Genomic DNA, 27,114 nt, shown 5'->3' with positions numbered 1-27,114 from the left:
CAAAAAATTCGAAATTTTTGTTTATAAATCCGTACGTATACGTCGGAGTGCAAGTCAGCTTACGCCAATCGAACATTTGTTCTTACTGAACAAACGCGAGTACAGATCGTTACAATGGGGTAATTAGGGGACGCACGAAAAATTGTATTTAAGTTCTAACCCTTGATTTTTCTAGTTTTTCCCTACTTTTCTGTTTACCGTAACATATTTTTGGTAATTAAAAGCTTTGTTCATTAAATATCGCCATAATACTTGTAGGATACATTAGTGATGTACCAATGTTTAATTTGAGATAGCTTGCGTCTGTCTGGTGACAGTGTTGCCAGCTACAGAAAATTTTAATTCCAGATTTAACGGGGAAATTTTGGGAAAGTTATCTGTTTTGTCTCTATTATTTCCCTCTTGTTGGTTACATTAGAACAAACGTACCAGTGTCTAAGAACCTCGTTCTTAGCCTACACAGTGCACCATGAAAAGTATCACTAGAATAATTAGGTTAAGTACAGTTGAGATTTATAATAAACTATGTTCTGTAAATAAGAAGAAAATGGTGAATTTCTGAGTTAGAATGAGACATTTCTTTTTATTTTATGCTTACTTTGTTAGATATCGCCATGATACTTGTATGATATATTCTTGGGGTACGAAGGTTTATTTTCAGATAGTTTTCGTCTGTCTGATGGCAGTGTTTCTAGCCAAAACAATTAATTCCCGATTTTAGTTGAAAAATTCGGAAAATTTCCCTTTTCCCCTTTATTATTACCCTCTTGTTGGCTACACTCAAACAAACGTACCACTACCTGAAAGCTTCCTCTTTGACCTCAGAACGCACCATAAAAAGTTTCAATAGGATAACTAGAGAAGCTGTAGCCTTGCCATATATGTTGATTTTTGCTTCTGAGGCGTAAAAAGTGTCAACATTTCATATGTATGATGACAGAGATTTTCTTTACCTCTTTGAATGGAAGCCAGCGACTTCAGGATTTCACTGTACCTTGTCAACATACCACATAACTTTTTTAAGTGTCTTAAACCCATATGGCAGCAGTGGTGATAGATAGAAAAAATTTTGATATACGGTTAGGGATTTTTTGGTAAATTTTCACCCCTACATTTCCCTCAACAATTTCCCACCCGTTGGCAGCACTGGAATACAACTTCCACCAAAAAAATAGCCACATCCATTTTCTAAAAAAAACAAGGTCTTAACCATATCAATCGAATAAATGGTTTTTGAGCAATAAGTCACTAACTGAAAATGGAGGAAAACACCCAAAATGACTTGGGTCAGAAAGGAATAATTGCACAATTTTGCTCGTATATGTACAAAGAAACAAACGATTTATAAATTACGAGTGCTTCGACTCAAGTTCTATTGATTATTGCAATAATCTGCAACATAAATCAATAAATAATAGTTGCCAGAAAAAAAACAGATTTTTGAAAAAAAAACATGAAAAAGAACGATGTTTTTTATTGATAGAAACTTCACAGAAAAAAAAACGTTTTTTTACAACACTACTTTCAGTCTATGTTCTTTTCTCAGAGTAAGCGACCATGTTTCGCATCCATACAGAACAACAGGCATGATTATCGTTTTGTATATTTTAAGTTTCAAATTCCTCGACAGAATTCGTGACGACAAGAGATTTTGAACCGAATAGCAACACGAATTCCCTGCTTTTAATCGACATTTAATTTCTTCGTGAATATGATTTTTCTCTCTTAATATTGATCCTAGATATTTGAAACCAATCACTTTATCAAAAGTATTATTTGATATTTTAACGCATATATAATTTGCCGTATTACGGTCCCGACGCACTTCCATGTATTTAGTTTCCCCTGCATTTACTTCTAAAACCAAGGACCTGCAAGCGTTTAATAAGATCTCTGCATTTCTGTCTATTGTTCTCCCATCAGCAAGTATTAAATTTACATCATCAGCATACGCCATAACTTGGTGAATACCGTTGAAGTCTAGGCCCTGGTTGCTATCTTTGATTTTCCTTATAATTTGATTATTATCGCTCAGGTCATACCATTACAAGCAGAAACGTGACATTTGGAAAGAATATTTCGGTTTTGCTTAAGAAGAGGAATTTCTAATCTCCTTTCTAAAACGATCAAAATAATATGAGAATTAATTTTTTCTTTCGAAACGGGAAAGGCTAACTCAAATTATCGTTTCACTTTGAAGATGAGAATCAAGACGAGACAAAAAGTATCATAAACATTTCTCGTCTTGTCTCGATTCTCGAAATAGTGTATATCCATTCTTTAAGTAACAATTGCTCTGCAGACAATCTGCAGACAATCTATAGTAACAATCTTATAGGCTATTTTTTTACTTTGTATTTCAGAGCTCATTGAATTATGGTCTGTGTAGGTATATTAGTAGCAAAACTTTCATAAATACCTCTGCGTTTCCAAAAAATTAGTTTATTATATTCCTTACTTTTGCGTGATATTCACTTATTTTTCTTAAATCATACAGTAGAATACTTTCTACATGAAACTTTAGTGGAACGCTTTAGTTTAAAATTTGGGTAGTTGCAGAGGTGTGTCTTGAAGGTACGAAACCCTTTCCTCGAAATCTCTATTTTTAAGTAAGTTTTGCCAAATTTTAGGACAACTTAAAAAACATTATTATTATTATTATTATTATTATTATTATTATTATTATTATTATTATTATTATTATTATTATTATTATTATTATTATTATTATTATTACTGAATATTTGGGACCTCAATATTACGTCCTATTAAAATGCAAGTAAGCATACTGAAGTTAAGAGAAATGAAAAGAATGTCTTTATTAAGATACATAGTAACGCCCTCTCTTTGGGTAAAAGACTTTGTATTGTGTATGCGTTATATTGATATTTTAACAAAATATGCATACGAATATAAAAAAGAATAGTTCCTATTTACAAATTTAGGTTGAACAGATATAAGGAACGCGTTGGAAATGGCAAACGAAAATATTATTATTATTTCTAATAAGAGCGAAACAACATAGAAACAATTGCAGAATGAAACAATAAGGTTTGAGACACATTTATGATTCATACTTTATGTATTCATGAATTGTTTGCTAAACACGCTAAGTTTCCAGTGAGTACGAATCAAGATTGTAGGCTGTGCCGTCATGTTATCAGTATTTCCCTGTGAAAGTAGTCGTTTCAACTCTAACTTGTAAGAACGAGAGAAATTGACTATTTTTCATGTTAATATACGTCAGAAATATCAACATTGTAAATGATAAATTTTTTCTTAATTCCCATTTAGCAAAAAATTTCTTGCTGTTTATATAATTTATGTTTTTGTTCGTTATCTTATTCCAAATCAACATGGAAGATGGTAAAAATTCATTAGGAATCATATTTTTGGGATTAATATCTTTATTCATATATTAATGAATTATAAATCTCGTATACGGATATTTTAAATGGATGATTACAAATCTCATGGTGTCAGTGCTATTCGAAAATAGAGGCCCACCATTGGACGAAAATTTTGGAATTACTAACCAATCTAAAATTTTGGCATAATTGTTTGGACCTCTCTTCACCTCCCTTTGAGATATCTATGTCCGTCTAAAATCTAGATTAATCCAGATTTTACCATTTTTTATTCGTTTCAAATGCTCCACCGCCATAAAAGCTTTGTTTTGATTGGTGCAGTTACCGACGCGACATATCAACGAGTGAGTATCTATATAGTACACCAAGAAGCCGAAGACAGCAGACCGAGATTTTCCCAACTCAGCAAAAAGTAGAAATTAGCTAGAAAAGATGCATTAATAAGGTAAATCTAGTTTAATAGTTGAATAAATACCATCCAAGAAGCCACAGAGCCATAATTTACTAAATTTCAGAGTAAAAATCCGGACTGAAAAGCTGAAATAGTAAGTGTAAGTCAGTGACGCCATGTTTTGCAGATATAATTAGTGATGGACAGATTCTACCAAGTGAAGTGCATCAGTTTGTTAGTTGTCCTTAAAGATCCATAAACAGTTTCGGAGAGTAGTGTTTCTCCCTTAAAATCTCTTATCCTGAAAATTATTCCTTTTAGGGTTACGTAAGGCCTGTCCCGGTGCCGTTTCTGTTCGTGTATGTAGTGAATGTGATTTTTTACTTATCTAGAAGTAATATGGCGGTATTTAATTTCATTGTAGTTAGGATAATGATCATAATGCATGTGTAAAGTTTCAAGAGGGCTCCTGTTTACTTTCAACTTGGGGGTACAGTTTCTAGCAGGGATGGGTTGAACATATAGTTGTCATAAGGTTCTTTTCCCTTCAGAAAGGGGGGCTATATTTTTCAATAAATAGTTTGGGCATTAACTAAACAGTTTGAATTAAGAATGTGATTTAGTGAATACAAGGGCCAATTGGCCCTGTTCCTTTCTTTCCCTGTTCTTTCGTAAACCTATAGAGCCGATTTAATATGGTAAAATTTGGGTGTTATTTATGTGAGTTATTAGTAATGATTAGTATGTATTATAACATGTATTAATGTATTCTGTAATTATAAATGTGACATGTGTGTGTTTGTAATATACGGTAGTATTATTAGCAGCAATTGTAGTTGAGTGATGGAATAGTATGTAAAATAATTAAGTGTGGACAGTGTATCATGTGCTATTCACATTTTCGTATTCGATTAATAATAAACCCATCATGCCGATTTATAGCAATATCAGGAAATGAGAGTGATATAGTATCAAAATTGTGTGTACAAGGTCACATTCAGTGGTTCAAGGGTTGATCGTATCGTTGTTAGCCCCTAGTGTCAAAATTTAGTACTACCATATGTCGATACTCAAGCATTTTGTGATTTAGTTTATATGAGATTGGCCTTTCTTTTTTGATTAGCACCGAGCGAATGTAATTCCCAGCCCATATGAACATACATTTACCGGTAGGTAAAGTGATCCGAAGCCAAGGTTTTCCAAAAATTACATTCTACGTAATCTAGAAATTAAAATATTTAAGTAAATAGACATTGCCTATATTCTTAACAGGAGTCAGCTGATATGATGCTAGTCTTCTTTCTGAAATTGCAATATTAAAATGTTTTTTTTTTCGTGGCTGCAGAATAATTTCATTGTCGCAGTCAGAATTTCATAAAATTAAATAATATTACCGCAGATAATCTTACTTTCTGTGAACGTATATATAATTTTTTTTTAATGAAGCTGTGAAGTATTATGTAGTATTGTGTGTGGCAAGAGAGTCTTGAGTTCGAGTGAGGTTTTGTGTTGTGATCGGAACGAGAAATGTTTGTAGTGATTTATAGATTTTTGTGTATATAGTCTGGGTATAGATAGATGAAATCTATAAATATAATGATGATCTATAAGATGATGAATATAGCCCTTTATATATATATATATATATATATATATATATATATATATATATATATATATATGAGATTATAGTTCAGATTTCACGACAAATGCTTCTCTCACACCATTGACGCACTTGGGGGATTAGCACTGGGGAAAAGTTGTCTGGATCGTCCCACTATGAATCGAGTTGCGGCGCCGAACAATCCTGAAGCGTAAAGGCAATTTTCAGCAAATTAAAGAGAAAGTAGAATGTTAATGTTGGAGGGCGCGTGTATAAGTTTTTAAACGCACAAGGTCTGCGGACCTGGGACTTCACTAGTTGGGGGCTTCCCGTAAGAAAACATCCTTCACCGGCTAATAGCTTGTGCCCCTTAACAAACAATCGTACTTGGTTCCCGACGCAACGTGTGCGGTGGCTGCGTACAATATCGGAGCCAAACTCTCTGAGCACCAAAGGTCAAGGTAGGGCTGCAGTGGTCAATTAAAGAGGGTTGGCAGTTCATTTCAAAAATCACTCAGTTAAAGCACCTATATGCACATGCAAGCAGAATACGGAAAATAATTTGTGTTAATTTTAGTCAACTGCCTATAATGCACTAGACACGGCGATAACTCTGGCGTGAGAAAGTACAGATAACGAGCTGCGAAACAACGCAATTGGTGCCGCTTTGGTCACTGGAACATCTGGTCAGCCCGTATTTCTCCAATCTATGGCAATGTTTCATAAGCGATTAAAGAAAACACTTAATTCAGTTCCCAATAACTATAAAATATATACTGTGCATACAATAAGTCAGGGAGAAACACTGAAATGGTTTGTCACTAACTGAAATGTTCTCAGCAAAAGTAATGTTTTAAACATATAAATGAAAAAACAATGAGAGACTTCTTTGTCCAATTGTGTGGGAAAGAAGCAATTCCCACCAAAGAAAGAACTTATATGCGTCGCACAATAAAGTACAAATCGAAAATAATAATCACTGTCTTTACGAAATATATAGAGTATCCACAAAAAATCCTTATATAACCTGGTAGCGGTTATAATATCAACTCCGCCATCAGTAGGAAGAAATTAATACAATATAATTAATTAGAAATATGGAAATTAATTAGTAATATACCTCGCAAGAAGGTGAAAATAAAATAGAATAATTCCAACAAGTTTCTCAGTTACATACTTTTAAGCAGTCTTGCAAACTTGACCAATGTTTACTACCTTGAACGGTTTGAGATATCGAACTGTTGAAAACACATTATTAACTTTATGTTTATTTAAAACCATTCATGTGATACTTGTCGCATATTTACCTAGTTTTTCGCAATAAGACTCTTTTTGAAAAGTGACATTTTCAATCCTTTGTAATTTTGTTCTTTTTTTTTTTTTTTAACGTTATCTTATGATCACAGTTACTGAGCAATGAATTGAGATTCTGCAACACCTAAGTTATGAGTTTGCAACTTATTACTAGAGTAGAATCCAAACCGTAGATTTGGATTTGTATTTGAGGCGTCATATTCTAGCATATTTGGAACCTTGGATAACAGGCATCGAAAGTGAGTTCTATAACCACAAGCTTATGAACGAATTCTTTGGTAATCGGAGTTGTAATTTCGCTGGCACAATAGTTTCTCTCGTGACTGTATGGTAAGCGAATGCGCCTTTGGTCTGGGAGACTACTTTTGATTCCCGATGGTAGCCCATAAGTTCGGATTTGACGTTAAGATATAGGTACATATCTCATATCTCGGTGCTGAAAAGAAACACCAAACTCAAAAATCAACCATTTTCATCAGCAGAATTGCAAACCCGCTCCGAATATCTTGCTATTAACTTTGGAACAAATTGACGAATTTGAGTACAATATTCCTTGGCATAGAGCAATCATAATTTTCTGAAATTTACTGGAAACTATGATGATTTTGGTGCACGCTTTCCAAAGTTGACGGGAGCGTCATTCTTGATGATACTTGAAGAAGAATAAATTTGTTAAAGTGCAATTATCGTGATTTATTTTAATGTGTGAACAACTCTACGAAAGAATCGTTGCTGGCTTTTGCGATATAAATAGTTCCAACTTCTCCAATGTATTTCTAAATACAGAAGTTAGCATCGTGTTAGACAAACTTAATATGACGCTAAGAACGACTGTGAATAAAACCAACAACGTTTATTTAATCCAGCGTTGTTTCCTGTTCTAGCGTCCAAGTACTGCCAGAGTAAACATAAGGAAAATAGATTTCACTTTGATCTTTAGTAAAAACAAAACTTACGCAATGAAGTTTTCTTAGTTTCACCTAGAATTTTACAGAATCCTTCCCCGTCACGAGAAGTCCACAATGAGTGTGATACAACAAGATTATATATATGTATATACAGTGGCGTATTTACGATTTTGTTTCGGGAGGGGCTTTGCTAACTTTCGGGGGGGGGGGCTTTGCCTGGAAAAGTGAAAATTCTGCAAGATATTTCATTTACTTTACTATACTAAGTAAGATTTCGGGGGGGGGGGCTGAAGCCCGGAAGCCACCCTCCTAAATACGCCATTGTGTATATATATTATTGAAATATCTTGTGTAATGACTTGTGCATCTTAAAACGCTAATAAATGCAATTCAATTTGTTCGTATAATCACCTTTATACTATCTATCATGTAACACTAAATCAGTTTTTGAAATCTAACCATTGACTAAACGAGTTAGCCATGAGACTTGAGAAATTTCTCGCCTCGTCTTGAATTTGGAAATGCACTTTCGTCTAGTGGGCAACAATAATGAAAAGTCTTTATATATATATGAGTTAAGAATGTACATATTCGGGCAGGGATTGGTATTCTTAACGAGGTTGATACTACTTATTAAAGTTTAACGATTAGTAATTTCTTCTAGTACAAAATCATATTTCAATTCAAAACGATAATAGTGGATGTAGCTGACCGTCACTGTAGCCAATAGTTAGTTGTAGCGTTTTCTTAGAGTTAGATGATTATCTTGTGTATTTTAATGTTGTTTTTAAAAATGGAGATTCAAAGTACACTAACAGCAAATTTATAATTTTATATACAATAGGTAATGGTAGAACACATGATTTAAAAAAAAAAAAAAGACATGTGTGAAAAGAATTAAGTAAAAGAAATACAACATAAGATAAAATGTTGTTATTTGCAAGTTTAATGTAGAACCTTAAATCAAATGAATGAATGATGAGAGAGAGGAAAAATAAGTATTCTGTCCTTGTAGTTGATTTGCCTTTGGGTAAGAAGGAAAACTATATGTCCTCTTCACTCCTTGTCCAGTCGATCAGGATGAATGGATATGCAAGTCTATAATTAGTCAATTGTAAAGCGGAAGTTTTCCTTTTCTCTATATTTACATATATTGTAAATATTTATATCTCTAACTCTAAATCATTCATTAATCAGATCAAAATTTATGATTAAAGATTCTGTAAAAAAAAAAAAAAAATGAAATAAAGAAAATAACATAGTGCGATGAGACGCGGTGGGAGTTGAAAACAAAGTTGTGTAGAGACAGTTCAAATGGGAGAGAGGAGAAGGATAGTGCAGAGTTTTGTAGAGGACGAAGAAGGACGTACAGATTAGAACAGTTGGCGTCAGTTGGTCTTCTTCCAACTGCTTGCTGGCCTCCCAAGAGATTCGTTATTGATTGTCGCAATATTGGGACAGATAGTCTGAATATACAGTAAAACCTTCAATTGTGGCGCATTGTGACCCTGTTTGTAATGTGACTTAGCTTGATGATTAATGTTTCTAGTCAAAACTGATAAATTCGAATTATTGTGTGAGTACATTACATCTCACCCTTATGAAACGAAAAGCTTTGTGTTCAAAGATCATGGCTATACTATGTAGATTACGTGGGACAGATGTTAAATGCAAGTGATTGATGATAAAGAAAATTATACGATGATAATAATGAACAGAAAACATAAGACCTCCGACAAAACTTACGTAAAGTGTAGCGTTGTCCATCACTACCTAATTTAGTCTTCGATTGAACCAGCGGTGCTGGCATTCAGTCTTTCACTCATGCGTTAGTTGCGTCACAGTTTCATTTCTCAATGACAAAACTATGGTCAATGACTTAACTATGGTACGTAAGTAAACGACCATATTGCAGGATGTGAATATTCGCGTAATCAATAGTAGTGTTGCCCACGAAATTGCAAATACCTCAAGTCTCGTGAGCAACACTAGTTTACCCAAGGTTTTGATCTCAAACACTATTCTACCTAGGTAATGTTATATGATTCATAGTGTTAAAAACATAAATTAATAAACTGATTGTACGAACACAATTGAAGAGCATTTATCAACGTTTAAAGGTTCACAAGTCATTGCACAATATACTTCAATACTAAATATGCAGTTAATGCTATTATATCACTCCTTTTGTGGACCTCTTGTGATGTGGAAGCATGTTGGTGTCTTCTAAATGAAATTCAGGAAAACATCAGATAATAAATTCTGTACACGAATTTACAAAACGAGAAGAGACAAGCATTAAGAAATTTTCCTAGCGGGGCAATTGGAGGACATAGTGGGTTCGTCTCTCAGAATCACGCGAGTACCGACCAGCCTTGTGAAGTTTGAGAAACTTATCTTGAATAGCTAGTCTCGCCTTTTTAAATTGTTCTATGAGCTCATAAAAACATAGAACGTATATCGGTTTTGAAATGGTGACCTTTTTAACTACTAACGGCACAGTAAATACTTGGCTACAATCACAGCCAATTACATCAGAGCTCTTGCTGACGTTTAAAATTAAAGTTATTCATAAATCTTTGTAAAAAAGAATCCCTCAGACACTAAACATCCCCAATCGAGTGAGTGCAGGCAAAACGGGAATACCCGTTTGGCCTACATCTAAAATGAGATTAAGATACTGATATTTATTGCTTGAAGGTCCGCAGGCGAAACGGGAATAGTCCAAATGGCAATGAACCCACTAAAACAGTGTTTGAGATCAAGGCTAGGATGAATTTATGTTGCCCACGGAACTTGAGAAATTTCTCGTCTCGAAAACAAGACAATAATTGTGTTTCTGGCCTCTTCCCGAATTTAGAAAAGTATTTCTCGTGATGTTTTCGAGATTATAATCAAGACGAGAAGATAAATTTGTGGTATCTTGGACAACACTACGTTTAGAATAGGATAAACTAGTGGACTGGCGCAGGGGTGCGTCTGTAGGGAGCAAATGCGTTAGCAACGGTGGGTATGAGCGTAAACTAGAAGTTTATCCAATCATTATGTGAAATAGAAATAAAAAACATACGTTTCGAATTCCTAAAATTTAAATACATCACGAATATCAACCAATATCCAGTTTTTGATTTTATTATGTCATAGCGAAATATTTTCCGGTATAAACTGCCAAGGCATTTTGTAGGGATGTTAGTTTCAAATGCAAATTAACAAGTATCTCTGACATTTTCATTCAAGAGCTCAATCCTTTGGGAGTTTGTTCGACAATAGGACTACAGTTACGAAAATCTTACGGGTTTTTATTTCTGTGATAATTCAGGTTTTAACTTCCTATAAAGTATTTCTACTTATGATATCGATTCAAACGTTATCAAAACCATTGGCGTATTTAGGATCTTGTTTCGGAGGGGGATGCTTGTAAACCAGTAAGAAGCATTTGTGTTGTACGTATAATGCGAAAAAATAATAATGAAATTATTTCGCGAGGGGGGTTGAGCCCGATAGCCTCCTAAACACGCCACTAATCAAAACATATTTGTTAAAATTATTAGTGCATAAATGTAAATTACCCTTCATAATATTACAAAATTCTTATATTCATTGCATTGTTCACATAGAAAAATATCATGATGAAGCAAACTTTTCAGTGCTGTATCTCAGTTACATGAGTTACACATTATCCACTTCAAAATCAAAAGAAAAATATTTCACTTGTTTATCCTTGGAACACCAATATCGGACCCAAATGATCTAGACCCTCAGAAATACTGTAATATTTATTTATTTATTTTGTATATTCCTGTTATGCATACGCATGAAATGTGATTATTAGTTCTTTTATCTTCTCAGATACTTCTTTAAAGTTTTATTTTTTAAAGTGATATCCCTTATTTTGGAAAGCAAAATATTGATGATAATGCTTTTAGTTTTGCGTTTCCTCGGGCGTGTCTCCTTTTTTCACCGCGCAAGAATCAAGATTTAGTATTAAAAATGGTTGAAATAGGAAAATAGGGAAAGTACACATTGTTTGACAAGAAGGCTTGTTATAAAATACAAGTAAAAAGATGTAAAGGTACATAAGGTTGCCTCATTTCTGACAGCAGGCAGCCTTGCCTCCGCAAACATTTCTTCTTCCGACTGTATAATCAGGTTGTCAACTAACATAACTTCGAAGATATGTATCGCATTTTTAGATGAACAATCTTATCTCAATTCGTAACTTGTTTTCCTCCCCCACCAACCTTTTGAAGATCAGTGAGGAACAATGGTGTGAATGGATAAGTTATCTGCACCTCCAAAAGCAGGAAAAGAAACTCTGCTTAAGTGCTTTCCAGTGCTGTCATATTTCCTTTGAAAAAAGTAATAGTTGTTAATGAACTATAAGAGCTAGATAAAAAGTAAAAAAAAGTTAACATGTAGTATTGGGATAGGTTAACATCTGGAGAAATTTTGATCTGCATAAGACGAATAGTTTGTAAAGGGCTGGGTCTGGTCAAATTGATTAGATATGTAAATTTGACCTCGACTCCTGAATATTAGCATGGGATAATTATCATAGTGACATACAGTATGCTCGGGGGCGCCAGACCTGAATAAATTGATAAGTAAATTTAAATTTGCCTATCAAGGCTGGGCTTTTGATGGTTCGTTTTCGAAAAGTGCAGCGGTGCGATAGTAAGCTAAAGCTGGAAAGCTGAAGTTAACGCCGCGTGGCTGGAACCTGAGGTCTCCAAGTCTAATGTTCAATTAGCGATACACGAAACGTAGAGAAATTTAAAGGTAATACTTCTAATGATATACAGATCTCAGCGCCCTACTTTTCCCCCAAAATGGTATAACCAGGGCGCTAGGAAAAAGTAGTTGCGCAGCTAATTAGAATTTAAACAAAACAAAATAAACATCTGTTTTACGCAACCTCCACAGAACGGGCACACGCTACAAAGCTGAGAGAAACTTTTCTTGCTAATGCAGTTTTTATGGGACAGACTGTACTGAATACCAGTTGGAGAAGCAAGTGAATTTTTGAATAAGAATTCAGTTGCTGAATGCTGTAGTAGATTTTTGATTTATTGAAATAATAGATATAATGGAAATAAATCAAATCGAAATAATTCGAAATAACTCAAATTAATTATGACTGTAGTGGTCAGTTCAGGCATCTCCCAAATTACTGGCAGTGTTAATACAAAAAAAATGCTTTTACCATGTCTTTTACAAAGCCAAAGGGTTTCTGAATATCTCCAATGTAAGACGGATGTTTTAGCAGTTTCTCGGAGAATTTTAACTGTTAATAGCTCAGCCTGTGTGTGGGCCACGACGACAGAAAGGAATGGGGTCTATTGTCCAGAAAAGTTGGCCTTCAGTTACCTGCGATCGAAGCTGGTTAAATCGAAAAATAAAGATGTTTACTTTTAAAGAAAAAGAAAATTGTGCTTTGGCTAACTCAAATTTTAATATCGAGTTGATTGCACATAATTTACATATGTAATGATAATTACTTCTAAGCGATTGTCACAAGTTCTCATGATACTTTGGAAAGAAGTTCACCATGTTGTTATATAGGGATTGATGGTATTAGCTGAAAACGTTAGATATGACCTTAGGAGTTTTTAAATTTGCTAATTTGTAATAATAAAATGTTTTATGTGTTTGTTTATTTTCACAGTAGCTTTAATATAATTTTCGTCTATATTTGCATTTGATGTTATTATCATTTCCAATTTTTCATTAAAAGAGTTAGTATAATTAACAATAACTTTATATTCACATTTCTTCTTGTTAAAGTTGAATTTAAATGATATATCAGTTATTAATACACCTCCTACGGACAAAGACATTCTTATAAATCAATAAGAAGTGACAGGAATAAATATATGAATAAAAAAAGTTATTGCAGATAATATTACTGCAAGCCATAATTTCTTTATGAAAGTGCATTGTAATTTTCTAATGATGTTTTCCAGAAATTTTATTATTTTCTGCCTTGAAATATCTTTAGGTAAATGAAACTTGTTTGATATATAATAAATAATGACTAAAGTTTTTTAATTGACTGGTAAAATATCGTATATCGTATTAAATAAAATATTTCATTATGATCTAAGTAATGTTGATAATGATTTAAATATAGGTTTGACAAGGTTTTATAGTACACACTGGACCTCTGATATTAGAGAAGGATAAAATCGATTTAAATATGGTGATAGATAATTTATTGTTTCAAAAGGACAATACTGTTTAAAACATTTTGACGATTATATAAAATACCAATCTATAAAAATTGCACTATCAGAAAAACGTTTGAAAACAGAGTAGAAGTTGAAACGGAATCCGAAATTGAAATTGAGATATAACAACGGAAAGTATAGGTGTGCTCTTGGTTTTGAGTTATAAAAGTATAAATTACGTATTGGAGACAAACTGTCAAAATTTCACTCTTTCAGCATAATCAGTGTTCATTTTGTTTCACTGAGAGAATGATGCTTGGTGAATAAACTTACAGAGAAGTCGGAATTATAGAGTCATTTACAAAGAGTTATTGAGTCATTTTTACATTAATTGTCTTTATAAGTACTTAATAAGCCGTGTTTTAATCTTACACGAGATAAATTTTTTAAAATCCCTTTTCAATTCCAATTTATTATTTGCTTCGAAGCCAGCTCACTTTCGGTATGATGCTTCGGATTTAGAAATGTTTGAAGTTCCAATTCCAGTTCAACCTATTCCAGTCAATTCAATTTTATTTATAACAACTCCATGATTTCCATTTCTATTGTTAACAAGAATGGAAAGAAATTATATATAAGTTTTATTGTTTCATTTGCATGAAATAATCCTCCTGCTTATGCACATAAAACTTAAATGCCCATTTAACAATTTGAAAATGGATAAACGTATCACCTAATTCTATATTAAACTCTATGCTTTTATTGGACTCATTGAAATTTTTACATGTTCATCTGTTTGGTGGAAAACTTTCCAATTCATAACTGAATATTTTTAATCCTATCCAATAATTATAGAGAATTTTTTTTTGAAAGTAGAAAGATGTTACCGGGTCTTTAAAAAACCATGCTAACGGTAAAATACATAATGATACTTGTTTGTGAGATGTGCTACAAGCTATAGAACATGTCCTATTGTTAATTGAAACATGGGGAGGGTAGGTCTTGGTTTGTAAAAGTTCTGAGTGTTTCCTGGAAAAGTTGAATGACATTTGGGATGTTATTGACCCTTGTTGCTAGCTGTGGCCAAGCAGGACCATGGCCCTTCGCTTGAGAAGGGTTTCTGAAGAGTGCCCCTATGTACGACTCTTCCAGCACACCTCAAATGCATTTAGGACTTTGTCCTTATAAAAAGTAATTGTAGGACCCCTCCAATGGATATAGGAACCTGTTCCTGTCTTTTTTATTTCATTCGTATTATGTACAATAGTACTCGATGTTAAAGTGGTTCCAGGACCTTTAAAAAGTTTGCGAGAAGAGTGCCCTGTGTAGGGGCCCTGTATAGCCCTTGGCCCCTCAAAAACTCGTTGTTCCCAGACTTTTCAGGTTTGATACTAGGTACAGTATAAAAATATAACCCCCCAGAAGAACCGTGGCTTGAGAATGATGTCCTAAATAGTACCCGTTTTTTATTTCATTCGTATTAATTAGAATAATACTCGTTGTAAAAATAGTTCCAGGACCCCTCCACTGCTTTTAGGACCCTCCGCGGTCCCCAGGGACCCCTATGTGAAAGCCGTGCACACTAACAGGAAAATAGAATTAATCACCTCATAATTTTTAAAGGATTTCGTTCATATGAAGCTCAGAGGAATTATATTCCGAAAATACTAAATTGTGTGAGTGTACTAAATATTGAAACTGAACCCGGGACTTCCACGCCAAAGGCGTACACAGTAAGTGCTTGTCTATTCTCTCGTGTTATTTATAATAACATTCGTTGTAAAAGAACAGGAATTGAACCTGGGACCCCCTATGTAATTATACTAAAATGCGCGAACTTGTGAGGTGTAGTGGAGGAAGGAAGGTAGAATGGAATAGAAATCTTTATTCACTCATTCATTTTATTGTTCATTTATTTCATTGGATCATTTGCTTTTGCAAATTCAGAACACTATGTGTGAACGTATTAAGACTCGTTAGTAAATTTGTGTGTGAACATGTTAAAAATTGTGGCGCGATGCGGACAAGTCTTCAAATACATGCATCTCTCACGGCTTCACAACACTGAATGAAACTAGCAGTAAGCTTACGGTTCTGTCAGGTGAAAGTGTTTATGCGCGTGACGTCACAACCGTCCACCTCACAGTGGCAATGACCATGCTGGATTGTCTGTTAGAGGAAAATACGTATGAACTTTTCCCCCTTGCTGGCGCTTAAGGTGGTTTCTTGTGCATACTGCATGTGAATGGCCTACCAATATGATGCGAGCAGAGAGCGAAGGGAGTGGGGGTTGAAGCGACTTTGTGATGACAGTTTTCCTGGCAATAGTATACACCCAAGCTCCCCCTTTTCCTCGTATTGCATAGTGTATGATATGTACATGCAAACAGCCTTCCCAAATGTTTCCTTGTGGCCAGCTTATCATTGACCTTGACCCTGCATACTTTTGCTTCAGTGTTGCAACCAACATTCGTTTTGGTAGAGAGAGATATAATTCATTGCGATTACTTGGAAAATTATCGTTGAAAACCAGATAAAAAACAATGATTTGAGAATACATTAAGAAATTTGATAGTATCAACACAATTTAATGATTATATATTAGAATGAAATTTTATCATACAAGCTGTACGCAAAGTCCAGGTGTAAATCACGATCTATGTCTGCAATATCCCAGAAGCTATGTAGATTTCATTTTGAATTTCTTTTTGTCCAGACAAGATGTAAAATGCATTCTCCCATTTGCAGTGAAAAGTTTGTTGTCTGTAAATATTTGTAGAGAAAATGTTAAGTAATGCCAGATGAATGACACCTGAATGTCCTAAATAAAAGATTTCTTCTCCTTTTTCCTTATATTCTGATATTAAACTAAGTATACAATGTGTGTGTTGATTTTTTCTGACTTACTTTTTTGAAGTTTGATTTTTCTTCGTCTTAGAAGATACATGTAGGTTTTTTCTTTCATTTTATGCTTTGTTATTTTATGGTCTATTTGTAAAAGGTTAAGAGCTAGTTTAGACTGTTGAAAAATAGTAAAATGAGAATGTGGAATAAAGGGAGAGCTCTGGGAAAAACCACAGGGACAAGACCATTGTATGGTATAAAGCTAAGTTGTTGAAACGTAACTTATATTTAACGACTTCTAATACGATTATTTGGTATTAAGTTATAATCTTTGAGAAATGAATGAAATAAGAACCGGAGAGCGGGAAAAAATGGGAGAAACCTCGGGAAAACCCACGGACATAATGTAATTATTTAGTACAAGTCAAGTTTGTTGAAAACCAACGTAGGATAAACTTATTCTGTAATAAGGTACTATATTTAAAAATAGTAAAATGAAAAACCGGAGAAAACGGGAGACGTTCGGGAAAAATCACAGGGACAAACACATTGTATGGTATAACCGTAAATTGTTGAGTTGTTGAGCTAAGTTCTATGAAAAATTAATGGGTAGAATTTAGGAACTAAGAGTTGAATTATTGGTCAACAGCACGGATGTATGAGACGTGAACCTACACTTTTTACTGGTCAATTTTTAGTTGTTATTAGCTAATTACATACTTGAGAAAGTTATATCCTCACAAGATTTTGTAGTGATTTAGTAACAATCCGAACTGTATGAGCCCTCCATGACCTGGGGAGAGAACCGATCCACATAAGTTTTGATGTTTAAGGTTTGAATTTGGATCATTTCACACCAGAGGTGTGTACTATATGAGTTACTGCACGCGAAATTTTAACCGGCTTAACACGCGGTTCCTTACGGTACTATGTCCGGGCCTAATCCTGGTTTTGAAGTCGCGTACATTAACCGGACGAAATTTGATAAAAGGCGCAAACGATACGCGTTATTGCAAGAGTTTTAAGTCGCCCCGTTACCGCCAGGGACAGATTTAGAGCATAGATGCTTCCGTTCTGATTCGAACTTAAGTTGTAACGCCAAAGATCTACTAAATAGATGATCTTTCGTATCTTTTTGTTTCGTTTTCATTAAAGAAAATTCGGAGGAATTATATTCCGAAATATTAAAAAGCTCGATGAGCACTTTCAGTGTGAACGTTTTAAGAGCTTCTTGTTAAAATAAGTGCAAACATACCAATTATTTGATGATCGCTTGCCAAAGGAAGCTTAAATTATGTACTAGGGGGACTCCTCCTGTTATTGCTGTATACCTCTGAATCTTTCGGAAAAAGATGTAAAACTCAAAGATTTCATTTCATTTCTTTCGGAAATACAAAAAGCTTGTAATTAAATTATTTGGTATTTTGCTTCGATACGAACCTCAGCATATATGTTGGATCGTATGCCAAGGCATACTTGTTGTTAAAAATAAGCGTGAGCAAAGTAAACATTTTGTTGGGAGGGGTCCAATATGATAGGTGAAGTAAGAAAATGCTACTAAATTATTCTAACGCTTTATGTGAACTGATAAAAAGTTCCGAAAATACTAAAAGCTTATAATTATTCGAACACTTTGTGTGATCCTATGAAGAATGTTTTGAAAATTCTAATTATTTTCCGCTTTTAGGAAAGTCGGATAGAAAAAATACTAATTATTTGCTGATTTGCTAGCCGAAGCAAACTCAATATATGTACTGGGGGCACCCCACCCCGTAATCAACGCAAGCCCCATTTATTAGTAAATCTGCATAATTGTTTTAAAATGTGCATTTATTTACAATACTTTTAAAAGTGATCATTTATTTATAATAATAAATTTACAAATCACAAAATAAGTTTACTCACCTGCAAAAGAGAAGAGTACGCTCGAACATCGACCTGAACAGCACCTCACAGTAAACTGATTAATGATTCCAAAATTCTACACAAGGTGTCGTTACTAACATCAGTATTAGTATATATGATAGCTTTATTTATTATTATTATTATTATTATTATTATTATTATTATTATTATTATTATTATTATTATTATTATTATTATTATTATTATTATTATTATTATTATTATTAAAGTATTGACAGTGAATATTTTGTAGGAATTTTAATATTTTCAGAATCTACAATTGTTCGGAGTTTACACAGTAAACGAAACGGTTGAAAAAGGAAAGTACGAAATATAGTATTGTTGGTAACTACACTACGAGATGTTAACCATAATAATAAAAGCTTTAAGTTTTACATCCCCCAGATAGGCTGAAGGAAACTGTGACGTTTTTCGTAGTTTTGCTCTGATGAAAACTTTTGAAAAACTATGAGGAAGAAAGTAAAGAAACTGTGGGAAAATCACACATACAATGTCTGATCACATTAATTTATACAAATCCGAGTTGTTTCGTTATAAAAATGTTAAAATAATTATTGAGATTGAACTAAGAACATCAATTATATGAAGTGAATGCTTTATCTCTGCACCACTTGTTATTAGGTAATTTTGAATCAAAGTGTGTTATAAACATACAAGTTTCCGCTCCTCAACTTTTGGTTGAATTGATTTTATCGTCCCGTTGAACAGCGAGGGTATTTGAGATGTGAACTTACTGATTAACATGGAATCCAAACCACGTGAGGTCCAGCCGGGAATTGAACCCGGGACTCCCATGCCAAAGGCGCGTACGCTAGCCGCTTAGCCATGAAGGAGTTCGCGCTGGACTTTTGGGTTTCTTATAATATCAATACTTTGTTTGGTGGGAAAATCGGAATTATGAGTTTCCATTAGGATTGACATATATATGATTTTTTACAACCGGGAAACTTTTTTCTTGGGAGTAAGCTGATTTTGAGTTTAACGTAATGTTCATCAGCAAGGGTATATGAAATATGGTCCTACCAGGAATATAAGTTTTACATTAGAGAAACGTTTTTGAGTTAAATGTCCCATTTAGCAGCAAGAGTATATCTTGTATTCTTATAAACATTATTCGTGAGGATACAATCCATTTCAATTGAACTATCGCTGGGAATTAGGCACAGGTATTAACATACCACCGAAACATTTTAGTTGTGATTGATTTAACGTCATATTTACCAGTAATGTTATATATTGTATATATCTTGGATATTGTTCGTGCCGATTGACCGAGAATTTGAAGCACATGAATTTCCGCATGGAATCAAACCAAGGTCCCGCACACCAGCGATTCTTATGCAGATCTTGACAACAGTTAAATAGCAGTTTTCCACGGTAAAAATGATATTTGAAAAAACAAAGGATTTATGGAAGATTAAGGTTAACAAGTGTTAATGTAGTAATTGTAATGGCATTATATTTTTATGTTACATGAATAGAAAATATGTTGTACTAATAACACTTTTTTATTTTTTTATTTTACAAACATTGGGCAACAGTTATCAGCATCTAACAAATTATCAAATGGTGATGGTGTGAATGAAATATTACACTTCCTAGATGGAAGAAGGAAGGAGGGAAGGAGAAAAAGAATTTGAAGAATAGAACGCTAGAAAATATTATTTTGATCAGAGGTAATTTAAAAATATTAAATTAGTTCCACATTTCTCACACGAATGCCCAGAAAACGGGAAAAGAAGAGAGATGGCTCGTGTATGACATATGCGTCAACCCTGATTTAATAAGTCTAATATTAAGACAAGATAAAGAAGAAGAGATGAGGATAAATCAAATTTTAGGACTGGCATGGGATTTGGAGGGGAAGGTGGGGGAAAGAAAAAGAAGAAAAGGAATAGAGAGAAGAGATGGAAGTAGTGGAGGAAGGGAAAGAGGGGGTGAATTAATGGTTGGATTGTAAATACTTGTAAATAATCGTAAAATAAATGTGTGTGTTGTGCTGGTGTTGGGGCAATCGAAAATTTGTTTTTTTTTCTTTTGAATTTTATACATATTTTAAAACCTAACGTAATACTCTCATTCAGCGTTATTAGTTTGATTGAGTTATTTAGCACTGTTGAGGTATTTTAACACTGTCAGTAAATATTATGTGATGAAAATTTGATCCGTACATGAGACATAGAGTTCTTTTTCTTTCATATACTGCAAAGTGTACTCTTACTTGAAATCATAGTAAGTACTTTTTGATGGATGGATGAATTTTGAGTTTATTATTCCGTTCACCAACGAGGCTACACGAGACGTGTCCCTACTGCTTAACGTAATTTACTCGAGCTACCACCGGAAATTGAGTTTTTCGCTCCTTTCAACACAAACACTATATGTTTTGTATATTATTATAAGAATGTACGTGATGATTTTAACATCGAGGCTATATGGAACATGCACCTACAGCATAATGTGAGATCCAAACAACATAAGCTCCTACTTGGAATTAATTCCAAGTCTTTCACAACAAAGAACCTACAGAATCATGAGGGAACTCTTCACGAGCTCTTGCAACACAGAATTTAGCATTTTCTTTTATTACATAAATAAAGAAATCTTTTAATTAACATCCCACGTATATGCACGTTAGGCTATTTTATATCACACCACTTTAAAAAGTTAACTTTTAAGATAAATAGTAATTGAATAATTAATGGAATGAGTATTTCGGAGGATTGATTGACTGATTTTGAGTTTTGCGTCCCGTTTAACAGCTAGGCTATATTTTTGTATATGCTTACAATACTTTGCTCGTGGTGATTAACGTAAAATCCGAACCACATATTGCTTCAATAAGGATTAGAAAACCGTTTTCTAATGCTAATTCTTTTCTTTTTTCTCTTGTAGTAAAAGTAGTAGTAGTAGTAGTAGTAGTAGTAGTAGTAATAGTAAACTGTTCAGAGTTTTCGGCTATTGATAAGAATTTAACTTAATGTTGAATGTTAGTATACATACTATTTGGTATATCTAAAAACTGGTTTCAAATATAACATACTTTAAGGAAAGAAAGAAATCTTTAAGTTTCATGTTCCACAGTTAGTTTAAAATATATATATTAGATCATTTCATAAAACTTCAGTCTTAAAATGAAAGAAACCGGAAAAAACATATCTATAGTGTTTGTCCACTGCAAACTTACTTGGTCGGGGTTCGAACCAAGGAGCGCAAGCACCAGAGGAAAGCATTTCAACAAGGAGCCAACATGCAACTAGTTACGAAGAAGCGTAGTTTAAAATATAAATCTTTCTGTTTAACGTCCCACAATTATGCACGTTAGGACAGCTTATAACAGCACACTGTGTGGTAAGATGTCCTTTTCTGATAAATGAAATGGTTGAATGAGAAAGTGAGAGAAACCACACAAAATCCATAGACACAGTGCTGTCTACCACAAACTTACTTTACCGAGGATCGAACCAGGGACTTTACCCACCAAAGGCATACTATTTATTCTTGAACCAATACAAATAAACTTTTGCTACTGTAAAAATTTAAAAGAAATAACTGGAGGGATACCACACACCAAAACTGTACTATGCTTAAGCAACTAGTTTGAAATAAATACCTACATGAACGATCTTGAAAATGATAATATTTGTGTAAAAGAAAGAAAAAGGTAAGTTATAGCCTCTATGACTTGTAAGTCTTTTGAACCTTCGGATTGCAAGCACGAAAGGCAGAAAACAATCTTGTTTTATTTATTTATCATGTTGGATAACTAATAGCGACAAAAATAATTGTGAAGGTATCGCTCGGAACTTGCTTTAATACGTACCATCGCGACATTTACTTGAAAGGATTGAAAATATAGTTCATTTAAAATAGCATGTCCTGTAAGAAAATTAAGGAATTGAATTCGTACACGTTGGTAATGTAATATTAGTACCATGCAACTTTGTTCGATTGTCGTATTGAATATATTTTCAAGCTAAGAGGGAGACGGATGATGCTGACAAAATGAAGACCATTCAAAACAGATACATAAAAGGTAGCATTTCGCAAAAAGTGTAAATTCAGTATTGAATTCAGTAAGCAGTATGGCAAACATCTTCATATCTTTAAAGTACTTTATTCTTTCTCAACAACAATTTTCATTGGATCCCAACATTTTTAACAACGAGTTTGTATAACAAACAATACAATGCATAAGCAGAGTTTGTGTAACAAACGATTTATTTACAACTTCCCAAATAAAATTTGCTCTTAGGAAATTACCTAATAAAACTAACTATCTAAAATTGCTATGGAATCGATAATTTAAAAGAATACAAGTAATACTGATCAATACCTGAGGTGTTGAAAGATTTTGTTAACAATTCTTTGGAAAACTGTTAGGAGCAATTTCAAATTTGGTGTAGCTTTTCATTTTTTAAACTGTTGTTTTTGAAAACGTTGTTGCAGATAAAAGTATATTGTTGTTTAGTAAACACTAAAAAGTTGTGAGGGTTGCATATTGTATTTAATATAACTGAAGTTATCGCGTGTCGGCAAGATAAAAGGTTTAGAAAACACACACTCAGAAGTTATACTTGAACTGAAGTCTTTGTCTTTTTAAAGCTAGAATAAAGAATAAACAAATGAAATGAAGGAACATATGACTATGTATGGGAATCAAACCATAAACCTTTACATTGGAGATGTACAACCCACTACACATACACATACATGCATATACATATAAAGATATTTCAGTAAGTAGATGTTCTTTGAATGTTCAGAAAAACAGACTTTATCCATAAAATTAAAAATATTCGTGCATGTATGTGCTAGGGGGGGGGGTAGGTGCTAAAGTTGGAAACTTTATAACTTACAGAGTTTACTAAGATATTGTTAGGAATTTGAGTTTTTTATGACCTAAGAGTATTTAGGATTTGAATTTGTGAACGTTTGCCATGTTTGGAGCGTGGCGTCCCTTGACGAGTATACAGTCCAGGAAAAAGGAAAAGAGAGTTTAGAGGGGAGGAGGAAGGAAGGAAAGAAGGAAGGAACCTGTCCGGGACTTAGAACACCCGCATTAACAGAAAAAAAATCTGGAAAATGTTACATGCTGTAAGACAGTAAAAGTCCTGGAAAATCTTACATACTATAACAAACAAAAAACTGGAAAACGTCACATAGGGTGGTTGATTGGTCTGAAAATGTGTTTTACACAGTTTGATTTTCACAAAATGTTCCTACCGTGAATTAAGTTTGGATTCATTCCATCTATTATTATATTAGGTATGCTGAGCTATTGGGGAATAGGTTGTGAGTAAAGGTTAGACAGTATTTGGAAATTTGTCGTGTAAATGAATTGAACCTGAAAAGAATGGTTTTAGCAAAGGCAGAAATTTTTGCTTTGAACCTGGGCGAGTTGTATCAGCATATACCGTAAAAGGAGAAAGTTGGACCATAATATTACCAGTAAACATTATTATTATTATTATTATTATTATTATTATTATTATTATTATTATTATTATTATTATTATTATATTATTTCTTAAAATATATGATAGTGAAAACTAGAAAATTGATTACTAGGAACAATTTTAGCTATGCTCAAAGTAAGAACATGACCAGTAGAAAAGTTCAGTATGTTTAAAAGTAAGAAAATGATTGTTAGGAAGACTTAAGAATGATTCACGAAGATATTAGATGTCGACTAAAAGCATGGAATTCATGTTATTGTTCAGTTTAAAATCTCTTGTAAATTTTCAAACATTTGAAGCTTTATATATATAACGATAATTATGCGTGCTGTTTTGTATCACTGCGCTTTGAACCTAAGACGAACATTCGGACGCAAGAGGAACGAGGAATTATGTAGTTAGCATTATTAGAGTTGTCAAGTATAGGAGGCTTAGGTGAGCATGTAATGTAGCTAGAATGGAAAAAGTAGAAATGCTTCGAAAATTTTAACCGGTAAAAGAGGAAATAGACCATTAGGAAGACTTCGGCGCAAATGGAGAACAATATTGAGATATGTCGACTAAAAGCATGGAATTCATGTTATTGTTCAGTTTAAAATTTCTTGTAAATTTTCAAAAATTTGAAGCTTTATATGTATAACGATAATTATGCGTGCTATTCTGTATCGCTGCGCTTTGAACCTAAGACGAACATTCGGACGCAAGAGGAACGAGGAATTATGTAGTTAGCATTATTAGAGTTATCAAGTGTAGGAGGCTTAGGTGAGCATGTAATGTAGCTAGAATGGAAAAAGTAGAAATGCTTCCGCAGAAATAGAAATACAAATTAAAAACTAGATCCATTTGACGAAGGATAGAACTTATTGTAGAGTTTTTGTGAACGCTGTATTGAACCTACGGGTTCCATACAGCATAGTTAGTTAAAATGTTGTAAAACAAACAAAACTAGAAAAGAGAAGTACAAAGTAAGTGATCATTATTTTTTAACACAACACTTTGTTTTTGCCATCTCCTTTCAGAAGGAAAGTCAGATAGAAAATACTAATTATTCGGCATTTTGCTTTGATACAAAGCTCACCATATACGAGGGTTGGAACTTAAATAGTGGCATCACTGCTGTGGAGACACTATGCAATGAAATGTACTAGTGGCGCTCATAGCGCAAGTTGTTGACATACCTACCTAACCTCCGAGCAAATACACTCGCCCGTCCCACGTCACCGGCAGGCGCACAAGCGAGTGAAGCACACTCACTTGTGAGCGAGCGGTCTAACGTAAAGGTGTCACTATTTTTTCGAAACAGAAACAACGGAGTTGGATCAAGATTGAATGTACCAGAGGTCATACAGCACGCCAGTGTCATCAAGGGCTACAAGAGGTGTGTGGGGAATCGACATTGCCGTACAGAACAGTGGCACGGTGGGTAAAAGCCTTCAACGAAGGTCGGCAAACTGTGGCAGACATGCATCGGGCAGGTCGTCCTAGCGTCTCTGAAGAAGAAGTGCTAGCTGTTGCCGCGTTAGTGGACAGTGATCGACGCCTGAAGATTCGTGAGCTCGCCCACGAAACCGGATTATGGCATTGACGGTCTGCTCTGGAGGAACGTAATGCGTTAGGACAACACAATAACAGTCATACACGAGCATCACCAAAACTTTCACCACACTGGGGCTCTGAAGCACTTTCGACTTTCGCGGCGACACATAATGACGCCATTCATTGCATTGGCGTTTCAGTGTTGGCGTAAGATCTGGCCCATGTCTCATCCAGTGTTACCATACGGCGTAAGAAAGCCTCGCCTTCGCGCTCATAGCGCTCCAAGTCCGTCTGAGCAGCGTCGTAACGCATCCATTTCTGCATTTCCGTCAACTCATGCGGAACCCTTCATGATGCAATTTTGCGCATGCCCAGGCGTTCCTTCAGGATGCGAAGCACAGTCGTATGCGCTAATCCGGTTTCGTGGGCGAGCTCACGAATCCTCAGGCGTCAGATCACTGTCCACTAACGCGGCAACAGCTTGCACTTCTTCTTCAGAGACGCTAGAACGACCTGCCCGATGCATGTCTGCCACAGTTTGCCGACCTTCGTTGAAGGCTTTTACCCACCGTGCCACTGTTCTGCACGGCAATGCCGATTCCCCACAGGCCCTCTTGAAGCCCTTGATGACACTGTCGTGCTGTATGACCTCTTTCACATTCAATCTTGATCCAACTCCATTGTTCCTGTTTCGAAAACATAGTGACACCTTTACGTTAGACCGCTTGCTCACAAGTGACTGTGCTTCGCTCGCTTGTGCGCCTGCCGGTGACGTGGGGCGGGCGAGTCTATTTGCTCAGAGGTTAAGTAGGTATGTCAACAACGTGCGCTATGAGCGCCACTAGTACATTTCATTGTATAGTGTCTCCATAGCAGTGTTGCCACTATTTAAATTCCAACCCTCGTATATATACTGGTGTATCTTTTTTATTCTTTCGTTTTCATGAAAATTATTTCCCTCATAATTATTCGAACACTTTGTGTGAACTGATAAAAAGTTCCGAAGTATTAAAAAACATTGTTAAAGGGTTTCGAAGTATATAAAAATTGCCTATGATTTTATCCTATGAGGTTGGACATTCTGGTATAACATTTTCGTAGTGCTGAAATACATATCATCAAGGAACTGAATTGGATTTTAATGGTGAGTGCTGCAGCTTTTAGGAAAAAATAAATTCATAAAACAAAACGTAAGATTACATTTTAAAACCATGCATAAAAGAATGAAATCTATTGATTGCAGTGAGATCTGTTTAAAACCTGTTTTTAAGTGGGTGTTTGATATGAAGGAACCGCAAAAACTTGTCAATGCTGTAATGAGGTCCCTAAAAGTATATAAATACCGCAGTAAAAAGGAAGAAATCAGTGTGTTCCAGTCATTGAAAAATAATCCAGTAGTTTTAATCGCTGAGAAAGTTTCTTCTTCGTTTTCGTGTACATATATGTAAATAAAAAATAAAAAGAAAAGGAAAATCAGCAATAAAAAGGACTTTATGAGAAAACGGTTTCTGCTTTTGCTTTTTGTACGCATTGGTAAATAGAAGACAAAAACATCTGCGGTCAAAAATTACTCATTAGCCATTGTAATGAAAATGGTA

Source organism: Thermobia domestica, chromosome 7 (assembly GCF_964235325.1).
Source record: "Thermobia domestica chromosome 7, izTheDome1.hap1.1, whole genome shotgun sequence".
NCBI lineage: Eukaryota > Metazoa > Arthropoda > Insecta > Zygentoma > Lepismatidae > Thermobia > Thermobia domestica.
This window is presented reverse-complemented; position numbering follows the sequence as displayed.